At 35.9% G+C, this 17,235-nt stretch overlaps 1 protein-coding gene across 7 annotated transcripts in view; it reads left to right on the top strand.

The window, feature by feature from the left end:
- Window positions 1-17,235, top strand: part of HDAC9 (histone deacetylase 9) — a 1,013,161-nt gene that overhangs the window by 304,471 nt on the left and 691,455 nt on the right. Inside the window, exon 1 of one of the 7 annotated variants that reach the window (XM_077856631.1) lies at window positions 12,361-12,451. The exons of the other annotated variants lie outside the window; for them this stretch is intronic. The gene's annotated coding sequence lies outside the window, so the exon portion shown is untranslated. Of the gene's footprint in view, window positions 1-12,360; window positions 12,452-17,235 lie in introns of those variants that run through there. 7 annotated transcript variants of the gene reach the window in all.

Genomic DNA, 17,235 nt, shown 5'->3' with positions numbered 1-17,235 from the left:
TTCCTAAGCATCCTAAAGTAAGCAGGGGAAAAAATTGCATGACCACAGATTTTTAAAAGGAAATGTATAAATGTAAATTACTGCTTGGAATATGACTTTTTTATTTGTAATGGCCTTCTTCAAATTTCAAGGATTAAAGTATTAATGCTAAGAAAATCTTGTGGATTCCTTTTACTTGTTCGCTTGCCCCTATACCTATTTACAAGGATTTCAAGAGTAATTGTTAAACAGTTTTGGATAATAGACTTCTTTGAAAACTCAGTTGAAGATCATGAGCCTTATCATGAGAAAGGTGCACTAAACTTTGCATACTATGCAACACCTATCTGTGGGCTCTGAACGAAGACATTCTGCTTTAAGACAATACAGCAGAGAGAAACAACCAGGGCTTTTGTATCTGGTGGCCAGCCTGCTTGCCCAGGGTTTGCATCTGTCCCTTCCTGTTTATGTAACCTTTACCAAGTCTTGTTTCTTCACCCATTAAGTGGTAGTGATGAAAAGAAAAATATCAAGTTAGTAGGGTATTGTTATGAGGATTAAATTAAAAAAAAACAAATACAAAGTGCCTAGCTTGATAACTGCTACACCAGTGTTTCTCAAACTGTAAAGTGCCTGTGAGTCACCTAGGGATCTTGTTAAAATGCAGACACTGATTCAGTAGGTCTGGGCTGAGGCTGAGATTTTTTTCTTTTCCTTTCCTTTTTTCCTTTTCTTTTTTCTTTCTTTCTTTCTTCTTTCTTTCTTTCTTTCTTTCTTTCTTTCTTTCTTTCTTTCTTTTTTTTCTTCTTTCTTTTTCTTTTCTTTCTTTCTTTCTTTCTTTCTTTCTCTTTCTTTCTTTCTTTCCTTTCTTTCTTTCTTTCTTTCTTTCTTTCTTTCTTTTCTTTCTTCTTTCTTCTTTCTTCTTTCTCTTTTCCTTCCTTCGTCTTTCTTTTCCCTCCCTTCCTTCCTTCCTTCCTTCCTTCCTTCCTTCCTTCCTTCCTTCCTTCCTTCCTTCCTTCCTTCCTTTTTTGGATTTTTGCACTTTTAACCAGCTTTTGTGTGATATTACTTCTCCTGCTGCTGCTTCAGGGACCCCACTGAATAGCAGAGTGCTACACAATGTGTATAGAAGACATGTTTCTATTAGTAAGTACTCTTAAGTGTCATATAAACAGAATATTCTCATTGTTAACTTTACACACAGTTGGGGGTTATCTGCCAAAATATGCACGTAAATACATAAGTACTGAGAAGTATGGCATTTACAGTCTTCTCATTGGGAAGTAATACATTACATAGTGGCTTGTGCTGCACTGTACAGCACAAAATCAGTATTGAGCCCTGTTTTGAATAAGATTCTATTAAAAATACTACCCATTTAAAAATATTACTGTGTGTATAATAGTGAATTAAAGATATGATCTGGTGACTGTGACATATGTTTATTTCTGACAGAGTTTCTTAACTAAAGCAATAATGGCTTATTTATTTCTCATTATTCTAAGGAGTAACTTTGTTTTCTTCTCTTGAGAGCATTGCTCTTTATATACTTTGAGTAAGGGATTGCTAATAAAGTATGCTGGGCTTCCATCTGATAAACTTGAATCTTAAAGTAGATTTTTGAAGACATAAGAAACACTGTTTATGAATATCCAGTCACTTCTAATGTTGACAAAAATGGTAGAGTCTTACTTACACGTATCTTTCCCAAACATCAATTGAGTGACTGATTGCAGTTTGTCACTGATGATGCACTATCCTGGTGCTGAATCTGTTTTCTCTGATAACTATTGAATCAACTGCTGCCTAAATGTGCTGGTGAGACAGGTGAAAAGTTTGTGGAAATCTGTGGTATTGTTGTTCAGGGTGATAGAGCTTCCTACTTTGGGAAGAATTGATGGTGTAAGAACCCAATCTGTGTTTCATTTCTTTTCGTTAAAGTGGTTTTGTGTGGGTGAGATTTCTTTCTATATTTCATTGTCCCATCTTGCACAAATGGCCCAGTATAAAAATCCTTTAAAATGATAAGTTTTCCTGTAAAAGTGGAAATGGGGTAAGAAGCCTGCCCTATCTAAACTCCAGGAAATATAATGGTACTCAGGAGGAGCTCTGACTAATCATATATTTTCTGATGACACATGCTTGCTGTTGCAACAGCAGGAAAGTAGAGAGGAAAAGGACCAACTCAGTATCCTGGCCTCTGAGGGAGGTCTCCGAATGGACTGGTTTTCTGCAGACACCTGCTGGATATGCCAGTGTTTGTTGGATTAGAGCCTTTCATGAAATAAGGGAGAATTACAAAAGGACTATAGTTCAGGACTAGAGATTAAATGAAAGATTAGAATTTGTGTGTTGTCATCCAAGAGAAAATGCTAAGTAAATGTCTCACATTTTTTTTACAGATGAAATGTTTTTCCTCAAGCCCACGTTCATGATAAGCATCCACACCTCATATTTGCCATTTTCAGTAACAAATGGAATGCAGATGCATTTATTGCATTGGGTTTTCTCTTCAGACAGCATAACAGATGAGTAACTTTGGTGATTTCCAGAGTTATCTGTGGAGATGATAAAAATATTTAGAATTCTCAATTTCTACCATATTTATCAAAAAAGGAAATATATAGGGGATGGGGTGAAGTGGTAAGATCTGAACCTTTGGATTTTTAAATTGCTCTAGAATTGAGTTGAGGGCAACCCTGGTGGATCAGCAGTTTAACACCACCTTCAGCCCAGGGCCTGTTCCTGGAGACCCAAGATTGAATCCCATGTCAGGCTGCCTGTGTGTGTGTGTGTGTGTGTGTGTGTCTGTCTTTGTATCTCTGTCTCTCAAGAATAAATAAAATCTTGAAAAAAAAGAATTGAGTTGAATCCATTTATTCTGGATTAGCAGGTTATTTGTATGTAGCATTAAGTACTGATAAGGAGAGATTCTTCTTGAGAGATGTAGGCAAGAAATATTATAGACAATGGATCTTGGTTTCAAAGAGACTGGTGTTCATATTTTGGTACTGTCACTTGCTAGTTGAATGAAATCTCTCTTTTCCTCCGTTTCCTTATTTAATAGATGGGGATAACCACCTATCACTTAGGGTGGTTAAGAAGATTATATGTAAGAATATATGCATAGTGCTATGCTTACTACATAATAGATTTTTGCTACTCAGAGTCTGGACTTGAGGTCAGCAGCATTCAGCAGCATTGGCATCACATAGGAAGATGCTAGAAATGCAGACTCTTCAGCCCCTCCCAGGCCTCCTCAGCCAGAACCCACATTGGTGGCAGGGAAAAGATTCTTCTGTTCATAAAAGTATGACAAGCGCTGATATAGATAAACGTTAAATGTTTGTTAGTTCAGTAGTGTTTGTCATGATTGTTGTTTGCTTTACTTTAAGCTAATAACCTTAAACACAGTTGATGGTTGAAAAAAAACATTTTATGGTATTTAGTTTTTGGTACTTTCTCTTTATTATTTGCTGCTAACAAGAGTGGTTTCTGTGGCTGGTGCAGATTAGTTTTGGGGTTCAGTAAAACTTTCAGAATTGCCTCTCAGACCTTAAAATAGATTTTACTTATCTCTTTTATGTTTATGCATTTAAACATAAACTGTAAAGCCAAAGAAACCGTTTAAAAGTAGACACAGTGTGTTTACAAATAAAAGCTCATCTAGCCAACAATAAAATGGGATCTTGTGAATGTTTTAAGCAAATCGCCAGCCAGATTTTAAAAAATCAGATTAAATAAAATATTTGGAAACTATTCTATTTGTTGATGCCCATAAATTTAAAAATAAGTCTAACAAATCTGCTTTTGTCACAAAGCCTAAATTTTATGAGTTCCTATAATTATTGCAATGAGAAATCACCATTGTAAACACTATGCTAAATTTAACTTCTTTATTTGACTTTTAAAACTCACCAATATATCGCTTGTAATTTAGCTCCAGAAAAAAATACACGAGACCACATTTGAAAGGTATCTCTCCTCCTGTGTTCCTCCAAAAAGTTTTAAGCCACCCAATTTTGTAAAAGAGGTGAAGATGTATTTGTCATCTAGAGGAAGGCCTAAATATTATTGAAACCATTATTTAAAGCTTTTGAAAAATTTCTTTGCAATTTAAAATAGCAGCCTTGCCATTAACAGCAGACAATCACAGCATTCATCCAATATTTTAATTTTTCTTTTCTTGGAGCCCAAATTTAGTGAGAAAAGTAATTTTCTTTTTCACATATACAATCTATTTTAGTTACTGCAGCAGGCTCCTGTTGTTGTTATTGTTGCTGACCAGCTTTCAGTTCCAAATTTTATAACCTTAATAACTCATGATGGTGGAAACAAAAGATTTTTCTCTCAGTCTGAAGACCAAGTGTTTTCAGCACTCCTCACTAGAAGCAGCCCACCTCTTAACAAGCTCATCAGTATATCTGTGGGAGAAAAGACTTGAGGGAAAAAAAAAAAAAAGAAAGACTTGAGGACATTCAACCACTTTGAGGTGCCCAGTGATTCTTAAGGAGCTTCTACTTACAGCCTATTAAATTCTTTCAACAAGTTTGAGGCTATTAAGAGATCTGTGAAGATCTTTCAGATCAGCTTGGAGCATTTTTCTTCTCTGACCCACATTATCTGTTTCTGTGAGTGATTTGAGTTTATCAGATAGTTGATTATATTCTTTATCTTTTTCTCCTCATGTGCTCCGTGCTTGATCTCTCATTAAATCCATGGGACTTAAAAATCTGTCTTTAACTTTCAGCTAAAGGAGGAACTGTGCTGTGAATGGTATGAATTCTTATTTTTTAGGACAGTGATAATGACTGAGGCCATGAAATCCTTTGCGTTGGCTCTCCTGTCCGACTCTGAAAGATGTGTCATGGTCGGATGGGTAGCTCTTCAAAGTATCCCTTGTTGTCTATCATGTTAACTAATCACCAGCAAAGGACTCTTGAATTTGACAAACTTGGGATTTATTCTTAAAAAATGCCACTAACTCATGGCACTTGGGGGGAACTGTCATTCTTTCAGCTGATTCATTTTTTATTCATTGTTCTCTGGTACACGAGGAGGAAGGGAGCTCTATTTTGGTAGGTATAATTTCATCCCTCAGTGAAATTCTGAGGCTGCAGATAAATCTGACATTTGCTCTGCACTTTGTTTCTCTCTTTGGACTCTCCCATTATTGCAGTGGGGTTGTGAAAAGAGCCCTGGTTTTGGGGGTGGGGGAGGTAAACTCTGATTTTTGCTCCCTGCTCCACATATGGTTAGCAGTATAAGCTCAGGCAGTTCCATAGCCTCTTTAGAGGAACTGAACCTTCCAATTGCCCATTTTCCAACATATTTATCTAAGTCATGCTTAGGAAGAGGAGAGAGCAGATATAATTAGCGTTGACTATGCAAATGTTTATCTTAGTCTGAACCATATGCAATGGGGATTCTTGTAGATAAGTCAGTTTCATATGGTTCAAACCATTAGATCTTATTATCCACACTTTAAAGCCTAAGGAGGTCCTACAGATTTCTTATGAGATTTTCTTACTATTATAGTCAGATCTGACTTGAGTTTAAATAGTGGAGCAGATAGATATTGTTCTTAGTATCTACAACTATTTTTTCTGTCTCCTCCCTTTCTTAATTCCTTTCCTTTCCAGTTAAATACTTTCCTTTCCTTCAGAACCTTCATGATCTTCTCATGCATCAGTCTTCCTACTTCATTCATCTTCTTACCTACTGTACACGTTTTGAACCCTTACATTCATTCCATGTGCTATGTGAGATCAAAGAGGGCAAGTGAAGAAGACCTCAGAACTGATGGTAAAAATCAAGAACAGGCCACATTAAAAAGGGATGATGCCTCAATGTTGCTAAAGATCATTCCATTTTAGCCACAAAATTATGTGGTAAGCTTCAAAAATAGTGCGTGGAATTATAGGAATAATAAAATTAAATTGGAAAGCAGTTGCTTGATTTAGATTAGCATTATTAAAGTGTATATAAGTTTTGGGAAGATACTTTGGAAAGTAACTCTATATACTGTCTTGTTGAAAGTTCACACTCCTGTCTGATTTTAGGTAGCATATGAGTAATTGCCTTATTAACTTTTCTTTTCTCAACTAAGTCAAGTTCTAATCAAAGTGTGCACCTCGATGCACAATAGAACCACATAAATGTTATCCATTTCTTTTAACTTTGAGAGCTGTAACTTTGAATATTTCATTTAGAATTTATATAAGAAGCAAGGCAAAATTGAAGTATTTCTGCTTTCCATTATGTTTTAGCCTCAACTTCAAAAAGATACTTAACATTTCAAACTAGCTAAATTTATTTTACTCTTCTTCTAGGTGAGAATTTCTTTAAGATTTCTAGTGGAAGAAATGTATGGCTTCTATCTCCCTACACCTCAAAGGCCCTTTCTCCTTTATTTAAAACATCTTCTGACAGTGACATGTAGAAAACTCTCCTCCATAGATAAAGCCAACATGAAAATCATCCTTTCTTTTTGGTAGATTTAACAGCCTCAAAAACTGTTCATCTATAAAGTTGTGGCATAATCAGAAAATTATTTTTTTCTAGTGTAGTACTTCAGGATTTGAATGTGAGCAACACAATTCGGGTTATTCAGTTTATTTCTTTTTCATAATCAGGCTTTGGACATAGGAAAATGTGTTTTTAGATATCAAAAAAGAGGTATTGAGTGTAATTTTCATGATCATAGACTATAACAAAATAGCTAATTTTTGTGGATTACCATATTAGATACCACAGAGTACAATTTCCCTCTGGAAATATGGTTAGATACATCTTTGGTTGTCGAGGAAAATAATTTTCAGGGTTTACTTAATGTGAACATATCACTTTTGATACACTGCAGCTCTTATCTCCTACTTACCAGGAGGTTATATTTTCATACTGAAAACATTTAATTCTATAGACAGAGGCAGAGTGTTTGTTTATTTTTACCTTGACAGCATGCTGATTGCTGACTCAGTAGGGGCGTCCAACGTGTTTTTCTAGTTAAGGGGTACAGGAGACAAAGACAGGTATGGATAATAGCAGGATTTAAGAACAGGATTGAGGGCAAAATGTGAGGTCCCTCTGGGAGAGAAAAACAGCAGCTAGTCTCAGGATGCAGGGAAAAGTAAGAAGCGTGCCCCTTCTGGAGAAAAATCATCCAGTAAGCATAGGGGAAAACTTGGGAAAGGATCTTCGGGAGGGAAAGAGGACTTCGGAAGACTTGGGAGTTTGGGAAAGAGAAGGGGCCTGATTCAGTGACAGACATCAGGAAAGGGAGTGTATGATGGGGAAAAGAACTTCATTACTGAAGAGTAAGCTCTATGATAATAATGACCTCAGAGTTGGTTGGACCCCTTCTGGAATGAATGGTATCAGATGTACACTTGTTACTTATCTCTTCGGAAGTCTCTTCATAAATAGCAAACTGAGTCTTCTAGTTATTCAGGCCCCAAACTTTGGAGTTATCCTTCATCCATGTCTATCTCCCAGACCCACATACAATTTGTCTTAAATTTGTATTGACTCTATCATGGAAAAAATATCTAGACCTAGGACTATTTCTGATCACCTCCATTGCCACTCCTCTGGTTTGCACCATTGTTTTCTCTTAGCCAGATTATTACAGTGGCCTCTTACTTGATGATAGCATAGCTCTTGGCTTTTGCCCTTGTCCCCCTGTTCTCAGCACATCAACCAGAGGGAGCTTGTCAGAACCCTCCAAAGTATACCTTTCTCCCTCAGAGTGAACATCCTAGCCCTCATTATGTTCTTTGAGCTTTACTATCAAGGATTCTCACCTGGTAGTGCATTACAGTCCCCTGGGGAGTTTTAGAAATATGCTGATGCCTTGGCTCTAACCCAGACCAGACAAATTTTGATCCCTGGGAGTGATGTGAGGACACTGTATCTTTGAAAAGCTCCCATGCAATAAATTTTGGGATATCAGCAGTGAGTAAGACCAAATTCCAACTCTCCAGATTTTGACACCTGGCAAGGAAGATCAGAGCACCCCACTCAGATAACTGTAATACTCCTTCACAAGTGCTACATTAGCAGGGTGAACAAATTTCTGAGGAACCTCAAGGGAAGTAGGGCAATTACATACAATGAAGAGAAGTCAAAGAAGTGGCATCCTGCCAGGCCTTAGGGATGAGAGATTGTCTCCTAGAGAGAAGGGGAGAATATGTGTCCCAGGTGACTTTATGTATTATGGCTGGGCGACGCTAAAAGGAAACATGTTGATGTAATTAAGAGCTGAGGCAGTAGAATCAGACAGAGGTGGTTCAGTTACTTCAGCAAATGGCTTCACCTTTTTGTGCTACAATTTCCCCATCTGTACAATGGAGGTAAAATCGTACCTACCTCCCAGGGATGGGAGAGTTACCACTGTATTTGATATGTTGTGGGCACTCAGTAGTGTTAAATTTCTACCTCTAAGGAGGCATTTCTCTCAGTAGTGTTAAATTTCTACCTCTAACGAGGTATTTCTCTCAAAAAATAATTGAAAGAAATAGTTTTAAGTGGTTCATGGCTTATATTGGGTGCTGTATACCCTACCTACTCAAAGCAGGATCAGCAAACCTGGTATTGATCAGATTTGCAATGCTTCAAGCCCCATCCAGAACTGCTGAAAAGAATCTGCATTCTAACAAGATTCCAAGGTGATTTGTGTGCACATTAAATTTGAGGAGCATTTTCTTAAGGCATATAAAGATGAATAAAAAAATAGCTCTTGCCCTTATGGAGCTTAGAGGTCCCTAAAACAACTTTAGTATTTACAGAAATAATTATAATGCAGGGTATAATGTGATAAGTGACATGAGACATCCATGCCAAATGCTAAAATACCACAGATTGTTTTAAGCTCAAATTGAAAATAGTATAAAGTTTCTTCTCTGACTGATAAAGTCTGAAAGTTCTTAAAGCTACAATGAACACTTTTCCTTTTCTGCTAACCTCCAAATGCTGTAAACGTAGAGCTTAACATGTATGTAAGTGCAGAGCTAAATCGGGGCAGTTGACGGTACAAGTTGAATTGTTGCCTGACAGAAAAGAAACAAGAAGTAACAAAAGGTAGTAAAAATGACCCAGTAATTTTAAGTCTATGAGATGAAATAGACTCCTCAGAGAAAGATCAAGAGTAAGACAAAGCATGTGAATGGAAAGAGTACAATTCTTCCAAGAATGGAAACCTTAATTCTTGACGCTTAGCACTTTTGAAAATAAAACTTTGTGTTTGAATTTAAAAGCAATGAATAAAACAAAGAAATGGCCAGTTGACCTTATGAACAAAACACTGATTTATTAATTATTCTTCTTTAACTAGTACTGATTTCATCTCATCAAGTTTACCATTGCAGGTTATCAGAACAGGAAGAAATAAAACCACTTAGAAAGAACATCATTAAACTCTGAATAATCATTACAATATACTTAATATTATTGGAAGTATTATCAGCAAAATGAATTAAAAAGATTGTTAAAAGATAGAAGGAGACTAGCTTCAGGGATTTAAGAGAAACTGTACCCATTATTCTACTGTTGCCACCTTCAGAAAAAAACAAAAAACAAAGGAGATACAGAATAAAAGTTAAGACAGTTAAGATAATTTCCATGAAATGCAGTGGTTCAGTCCCTTCCTCTGATGAAATGGAAATTGTCAGATTTATGCAGAAGCTGATAGCTTTGAATTTGAAGATGGTTTCAGTAATATTATAGTTATCGTGTTTTATTTGATTTTACAACACAAATATTTAGTCCCCCCCCACCCCGTTATTTGTTTCCTTTACTAAATCTCAGCTGAATTTCTTCTTTTTTTGGTTCCTTGTGGTATAATGTGAAGTTGTTGATTTGAACTTTTCTTTTTAATACAAGCGTTTATATCATAAATTTCATTCTAACATCTGCTTTTGCTGCATTCCATAGGTTTTAGAATATAGTGCTTTCCCTTTCTTTTGTTTTGAGACATATTTTGATTTGCCACTTGATTTCTCATTTGGCCCACTGCTTGTGCAGTAGTGTGTCCTTTAATACTGACATATTTAAATATTTAATATTTACATTGTAGATTGTCCAGCTTTGTATTGTTGTTGATCTTTAGTTTTGTACCATTGTAGTTGGAAAATATACTTGGTATGGTTTCAGTTTTCTTAAATTTGTAATATTTGTTATATCTTTTTCCATGTGATTTAACCAGGGGATTCTTCTGTGTGTACTTGAGGAAAATGTGATTTTTATTTTTCTTGGATGGAATGTCTTAACCAGGTGTTCTGAAGTATGCTTCAAGTAAAAAATGTTCGTGTTGAAAAAAAAAAAAAAAACACTTTAGCCAAGGGTACTCACTTAAAATAAAGCCTATCAGAGAGGAGATGGTGGGAAGATGGGTGAAATATGTGAAGGGGATTAAGAGTATGCTTACCATGATGAGCACTGAGTGATGATGTATAGAATTGTTAAATCGCTATATTGTCCACTTGAAACTAAAATATCACTGTATGTTAACTATACTGGAATTAAAATGAAAAACTTGAAAAAAAAATGAGTACATAAAATTTTTCAAGGTTGGGGATATTTCACTTCAGTTTGTGATAAAATCACATGGCCTGGTGTAATATAGGCAGAAATAATCATTTGAAATAAATGTTTAACTGGTTTTGTCACTGGCTATAACTAATGGTGTTTGACAAAAGTAAATAAATTCAGCTGAGTTTTATTCTTGAAACATAGATGTTGTATATAGTGAAAACAATTTTCAAGGTGACAAATTTGACCGATGAGACTCTAATATAGAAATGAAATTGTTCATGGTTGATTTTATTTACTCTTGTTTTTGTTATTAGTGAACATAAAGATCTGTTTTATTTCAAATTGCATTTTTGTCTGGCATAATTGTTTTGGTTTTACATTTTATAACTTCAAATTGAAAATTCGTACTTGAATATGTTTCTCTTACAAATGACAACATTCTTAGGGTTAAAAAAAAGATTTATTTATCTGAGAGAGAGAGAGCGCTAATGGGGGGAGAGGCAGAGGGAGACAGAAAGAGAGAATCCCAAGCTGACTCCCCATGAGCACAGAGCCTCAGATCATGACCTGAGCCGAAATTAAGAGCCGGTCACTTAACTGAATGAGCCTCCCAGATGCCCCTTAGAATTTATTTATTTATTTATTTATTTATTTATTTATTTATTTATTTATGATTTTATTTATTTATTCATGGGAGGCACAGAAAGAGAGAGAGAGAGAGAGGCAGAGACACAGGTAGAGGGAGAAGCAGGCTTCACACAGGGAGCCCGCCATGGGACTCGATCCTGGGTCTCCAGGATCAGGCCCTGGATTGAAGGCGGCACTTAAACCGTTGAGCCACCAGGGCTGCCCTATATTTATTTTAAATAAGTTTAAAAATATTGAACTTAATAATTTTAGAAATTATTAAGTCTACTCTGGAATGAAAATGATGCAAATTTAACTAGCACATAAAAGCTAACTTATTATTTATTTATTTATTTATTTATTATTTATTTATTTATTTATTTATGATTTTATTTATTTATTCATGAGAGGCACAGAAAGAGAGAGAGAGAGAGAGAGAGGCAGAGACACAGGTAGAGGGAGAAGAAGGCTTCACAGAGGGAGCCTGACATGGGACTCGATCCTGGGTCTCCAGGATCAGGCCCTGGACTGAAGGCGGCGCTAAACCGCTGAGCCACCTGGGCTGCCCCCTTAGAATTTTTAAAAAATTCTTTTGGACAAGGGAAGCTTGAAGAAAGTATAATTTATTTATTTGTTTTTAAGGTTTTGTTTATTTATTTGAGAGAGAGAGAAAGCAGGGTTTGAGGGGCAGCAGCAGAGGAGGGACAAGCAGACTGTGCTGAGCACAGAGCCTGACATGGAGCTCTATCTCACCACCCTGAGATCATGACCTGAGCCCAGATCAATAGTCGGGTGCTTAACTAGCAGAGTCATCCAGGCACCTTGGAAGTGTAATTTAGATAACATGTAACAAGAAGCAGTAATACTATATTCTCAGCTACTTTGTGCAAATATAGTGGATATGTCACACATTCTTTTTAGGAGCTAACAATCAGTTCTCAATTTCTCTTCAACATTTATATATTTCTGATTTTGTCACAAACACAAAACATACTAGCATGTTTTACAAAGAGTCCGATTAGGAAGAGGAGCTTGTTCACAATGCATGTGGTCTGTCACCAAAATGAATATGTATTTTGGATTTCTCAGCACTTTTAAACTGTTCAGATTTTTAAAAATTCTGTAAGAAAGTCTAGATAAGAGTTATATACTGTATAGGTTATATTTTCTTATGTAAGTCTGTCTTTGAAAGTCATTTATTTCTGGTTATATTCCCTTTTGTAGAGTGTGGAAGGTTTCTAGAAATCTGAGATCTTCACAGTTGGAATCCAGAGGACAGCTGATATAGGTTGTTAACTGAATGATTAAGTCAAAGGTAAACATAGATCTTTCTCCGCAGTGCCCTATTTTTCCCTCATTTCACTCTTTTATGATTTGTAGCACTTCAAAGTATTTTTAAAAGCAATCAAGAGTAGAGGAACTCCCTATCCCTGCCATATATCCCATGTGCCAATGACCCATTAAACACCACAGAGATGTGTGGCAAGATATCTATAAATGAATTCTTACACTGATTTTTATTTGAGCTCATTTTATATTTGACATACTACTTACAGGACTTTATTTAATAAGGAAACATCTTGTTTTCATTTTTTTATTAGTTTGTAGAGTGCATATATGATTACAAGTAGTTATTTTTAGGGAAATCAACTTATTTCTTAGGATAAGCAGAGTTATTTGCTACAAATTTTTTTTAAGATTTTATTTATTTATTCATGAGACACACACACACACAAGACAGAGACAGAGATACAGCCAGAGGGAGAAGCAGGCTCCATGCAGGGAGCCTGATGCCCTGGACCAAAGGCAGGTGCTAAACCACTGAGCCACCCAGGGATCCCTATTTGCTGCAAATTAAATTTAACCCTCTTTCTGCAATATTTTACTTTTGGTTTACGAATCAGAAACTAGATATATGGGCATCTGGATGGCTCAGTTTGTTAAGCATCTAACTCTTGATCTCAGTTCAGGTCTTGATCTCAGAGTTGTGAGTTCAAGCCCCACATTGGGCTCCATGCTGAGTGTGGAGCCTACTTACAGAGAAAAAAAAAAAAAAAAAGGAAAAACTAGGTATGATTGGCCAGAAAGTATAATGTTATCATATAGTTAATTAGCAGTAAGAACTACATTTTTTAGTAAATATTAGTTTGAGTTATATGAAATTGCTGATATTTGACCACTGTTGGCCTATAGATAGGGCAGTAGCATGTGGTTAAACTTAATAATAGAGGCCAAAACATGGAATGTTACACTAATTAAAACAATAACAAAACAAAACATGAAATAGGCAACACTTCACTCTTGGGGTTCAAATTTTTATGCTTGAGAAAACAAAAACTAAAAGAAAAACACATATTTCTGAGGAACTTGCTGTTTTTATTATCATCCCATAAATGTGAAAAAGCTAATTAAAACTATTAATAACCAGAAAATTGAGGATAAACTTGAAGAGCCTATACCAACTAAGTTGGATAAACAGCAAAAAATACATATGAGTTACTCTGAAATAATTTTTTGTTTCCTAATAACATCAAACTAACCAAACTTCCTGATTTTAATTAGTGAGGAACAACTTCTTGGTTATTTTAATCTACTTTTGGTACTTATTTCCTTTTTTATTGTTATAGGATTACATGAAATAATAACACCAGTTTACTCCTTTGTAAAAGAGGAGGTTGTGCTAGAAACTCTACGGTGTCCTTTAGCAGTAGGCTGCCATAGAAATGGGGGAAAATAATCTAACATGGTTTAAAGGATATTTATTTAAGCAGTAATTATGAGACTGGAAACATCAGAGTGGAAATGAGGTATGGTTTAGAAGCCTCTTTGCTTTAGCTCATTTATTTTTGGAGTTCATTAAAATGAAATTGTCAAAATTCAAACCATGACTACTTTCCTCTTTGAACTTTTTAGTTTCAGAGAAAAAAAACTACATAGTAATTTGAGTGGGCTACCAGGAGAGGCCAGGCTACCCTCCAGGGGTTTTGACAGTGTGGCACTGACTTTACTCATTCATTAAGTTACTGTCATGTGTCAGGACGGGACTTATAGGCTGTAGGGTGTGGACCTTAGCAATGGAGATCTAAGCACTTACTTGGTTAGCGTATTGGGACTAGAGCTCTCATACAGGAGCAGGCTCTTGTAAACCAGACTCACGAGATATTAATGTATGACTCCAAATGCAAATGTATTGGTGTATGATTAAAATTATTTGCTCCAAATGTTCAGAATGTGATCCTACTCCGTGCTAACTCACTGAAAGTTGCTTTACAGGGAAACTCAAATTATCACTGCAAGGCCAGTTGGTGAGTAAGGTCTGAAGAGAGAATGGAATGAATTATATACTTCAGTGTTCGATGTTAGTTTCTGATTATTTCAGTGTCTCCAATTTTACAATAGTTAGTTATGCACCTGCCAGACAGACTTACTTGCTCAAAACTATGGACCAGAGTGTACTGTCCCATAGACAGTATTTGGATGCAGATTATATGTGTTGTAGACTTCTGTTTCTTTTCTTCATTTCACATTATACTTTCATCCCTGCCCCAGAATTTTATATATGTTACTAACCCAACTGCTTAGGACCTTGCCCCAAAAGGTGCTTAAGAGATAGATGTTTATCAGTCGATACATATAGTTGGCTTAGTAGTTTTGGTTATTATTTAGAAATAGTACTTATTTTACTTCTAAGATACATTGGGTATAAAATATAGTTTATTGCTTCATTCTAAGATATGTATATGTATAGTCTCTCGTGTGTGGGTAATGAGAAGGGCATGATACTTATCTTTTGTGCCTTGATGCTTTAGAAGTTTAATTTTTTCTGATTACATTATTTTGCAAAAGTTCTGGATATGCTGATGGATCTTGGATTTTTTTTCTTTTATTTTTGCTTGCCAAATAAAGGTTAAGATTGTGAAGACTCTTTCCAGAGTCAGCTTCAGAACTAGATGAAACTTGGAGCATCCCTAATTCTTCCCAATTTAGTGAGGCTCTTTTTTTTTTAAACTTTTTAAAAAATTTTTTTTTTATTTATGATAGTCACAGAGAGAGAGAGAGAGAGAGGCAGAGACACAGGCAGAGGGAGAAGCAGGCTCCATGCACCGGGAGCCCGACGTGGGATTCAATCCCGGGTCTCCAGGGTCGCGCCCTGGGCCAAAGGCAGGCGCCAAACCGCTGCGCCACCCAGGGATCCCATAGTGAGGCTCTTTGTGCTAATAGTGATTTTAAGTTGCAAGAGGGAGTGGGGGAAGGAGAACCTCTTTTTGACACACTTCAAGGTCACACTTCAGATGCTTAGTCATTTGTCAGGAATCTGAAACTTGTTGCTGGTTCTAGTCTAGTCTTCACTGAATGGATGATTTTTACCCCCTAAAACTGCTGTCTTATTAAAATTAATGCTTACACAAGATACTTTGCTTGTACATAGAAAAGATAATTTTCATGTTTTGATAATCCCTCAAAGCATGAGTCTGCAATGTAGACTCATGGGTTGAAAAAGGTACTAACTTTGAAAAACCAAAGCAGATTAATCTTTCAGAATACTTCTGAAACCACCAACTTCTGTTTTCTATTTTATATTTCTATACCTAAAAAAAAAAAAAACCAAGCAAAAAACTATTTCCCCACCATTCTCTCCCCCCTTTCTAAAAATACTTCCCTCTTCATTTGCTACCCCATAACACACGCCAAAATTTAGCCCATAGTGAATTTTTGTAGCCAACTTAGAACCCCAAAATAGAAACTGCTGACAGTTCCTTAAATACAGTAACACTGGCAGGTGCCTTGGTAATAAATTCACAAGCTTAGAATCCACAAAACAATAAAGTTATGCAAATTGGAGCATGTAGGAAGAATAATCTGAAACAAATGGCAAAGCAGTAAGTTTAGCACTGGGGCATTCTGGTTTTACTCACATAAAACAAATAATCCTGAGGAGAATCATAAGGAAATTTAAGATCAAGGAGGAAGAGGCACAGACATAATAAGTAAATGAGGATGGTTTGAGCTGACCAATTAACAATTGATTTACCTATCACCACAACCATAGGGGAGATGAGAAACTGATCATATGGTTTTGCATTTCAGGTATAAATAACAAAAGGCCAATAGCAAAAAGAGAGCTATTCTGATTGTAGTTATCAGAGTTGCACGGTTTTAATTGTTCCTTCAGCAACATTCCCATCAGTCATATTCAGATTAGTTGTTTAATTTTAGTTGAATAATCAAGCATGCAATACATTTTGAATTCCGTTTATTTTAAATGTCCCCACTTAATTACCTTTTACTTTTGTTATTAATCCCTGATATTATTGGGGATTATATATTAATAGAAAGTTGGTTTTTTTTTAATATAAAGAAGAGGCAATATGTTCAGTTAGCTTATTTTTAGAAAATGCATATTTTCAATTAAAACTTAAAATAGCTCTAACAACCACATACGAAAATGGAACTGAGGCATATAGCACCACCTTTTGTTAGGTGTGTGGTAAAATGTAACTTTTGAACCTATGCTATGGCTTGCAGACTGTAGCCGAAATGTTTAGCTTTTTCTTTTTTTTTTTATCACCTTTAAGTAATTCTCAAAGAAGTTACAAAATGCCTGTTGTGTGCACAGGAAAAACATAGTAGAATAATGACTATTTTAAATTAATAATTTAGTCATCCAGAACATGAGAAACACCTAACTCTGGGAAATGAACAGGGGGTAGTGGAAAGGGAGGTGGGTGGGGGCATTGGGGTGACTGAGTGATGGGCACTGAGGGAGGCATTTGATGGGATGAGCACTGGGTGTTATGCTGTATGTTGGCAAATCGAACTCCAATAAAAAATATACAAAAAATAATTAAGTCATCTTATTTGAGGTGAAAATATAGTGGATGACTATATGTTTGTTGTATGTGGGAGCTGTAACTACCCTTTTCATACTGTCACCTATTACCTAGTGCTGTTTTCTGGCTCTGGATACATTCTGAATATTACTGAAATAAAGGACAATATCGTTTACAAACTAGGTTTTACAAAAATTGAGTTTAAGGACATGGTAGGGACCATCTGTGCAAAGCCTCTCAGGAAGAGGAGGTCTAGAGAAATATGTAG

The sequence above is a fragment of the Canis aureus genome, chromosome 18 (assembly GCF_053574225.1).
Source record: "Canis aureus isolate CA01 chromosome 18, VMU_Caureus_v.1.0, whole genome shotgun sequence".
In the NCBI taxonomy this organism is placed as follows: Eukaryota; Metazoa; Chordata; class Mammalia; order Carnivora; family Canidae; genus Canis; species Canis aureus.
This window is presented reverse-complemented; position numbering and strand designations above follow the sequence as displayed.